Source organism: Mus musculus, chromosome 4, assembly GCF_000001635.26.
Source record: "Mus musculus strain C57BL/6J chromosome 4, GRCm38.p6 C57BL/6J".
NCBI classification, from domain to species: domain Eukaryota; kingdom Metazoa; phylum Chordata; class Mammalia; order Rodentia; family Muridae; genus Mus; species Mus musculus.
Window position 1 is genome coordinate 154944506 of NC_000070.6, and position 1339 is coordinate 154945844.

Here is a 1339-nt window from a genome sequence, read left to right on the forward strand (position 1 = left end):
GCAGCAAAATCCAGGCCTGACTGATCCCTGCACCTCAGGCTCATAGTCAGGCATCCCTCCCCAGAAGGTTCTGGGCTGTGTTTACTTAAGAAAGTCACATCCCACCGGGCATGGTGGCCCACGCCTTTAATCCCAGCACTTGGGAGGCAGAGGCAGGCGGATTTCTGAGTTCGAGGCCAGCTTGGTCTACAAAGTGAGTTCCAAGACAGCCAGGGCAATACAGAGAAACCCTGTCTTGAAAAACCAAAAAAAGAAAAAGAGAGAGAGAGAGAGAGAGAGAGAGAGAGAGAGAGAGAAGGAGGGAGGGAGAGAGGGAGGGAGGGAGGGAGGGAGGAAGGAAGGAAGGAAGGAAGAAAGAAAGAAAGAAAGAAAGAAAGAAAGAAAGAAAAGAAAGTCACATCCCTAGTTGAGAGGTGGTGGACTTTAATCCCAGAACCTAGAGGTAGAGGGTGACGGATTTCTGAGTTCTAGACCAGTCTGGTCTATAGAGCAAGCTCATGTCCATGGATCATCATCAATGAGGGAGTCAGGGAATTGAGAGAAATTTGCATTTCCAAGGAATAAAAAAGAGCGGGAAGGAGGCAGAGAGTGCATCACCAGCCCCACTTGACTTCCTAATGTCTCATGGCCCTATGGATGGATGGCTGCTCCTCTCTGCAATGGGCATGGTCTGCTTTACCCCTGGGACTGAGCAGCAGGTGACTGCACGAGCAGCTCATACCATGGCTCTTGGGGTGCTGGTAAGTTGGCCTCTTCAGCCAACCAGGGAGAGGAGCCAGCATAGCTGAAGGCATCCCTGACGGTCTCTCCAGTCATTTGGACCCAAAGTGGCCTCTGGGTTAGCCACAGAATCAGGGACAAAGCCAGCAGGACAGACAAGGGCCCAACCCGGGAAACCCTCAACATAGGACCAGCCTGGGTGGTACCCAGGACCTCAGGGTTGCAGTCAGCCTCAGAGTGGGTGACAGACTCAGAGTGACAGACTCAGAGTGACAGACTCGGAGTGACAGACTCAGAGTCTGGAGACTGCTGGCCAGTGCCTTTATTCAAAGCCTGTGCTGTTCCCTCTCTGAAGTATATATGCACGGTGTGCACTCTTCCACATGCCTGCCATTGCCCCAGGGATACCCAAGCAGCCTCATACTGCTACAGCATTTGTCCATCCAGCCTTATTCTGATATAAAACATGGAGCCCCCTACACAGCCTGGGAGGAACAGGATCCAGCTCTGGTCTGGCTAGAAAGGTCACGAAGGTACTCCCTATAAATCTGTCCTCCGTGGTGTGTTGGTCCAGACCTCTCTGCCACGAGCAAGTCAGACAGTGTACAGCCTTTGCAAT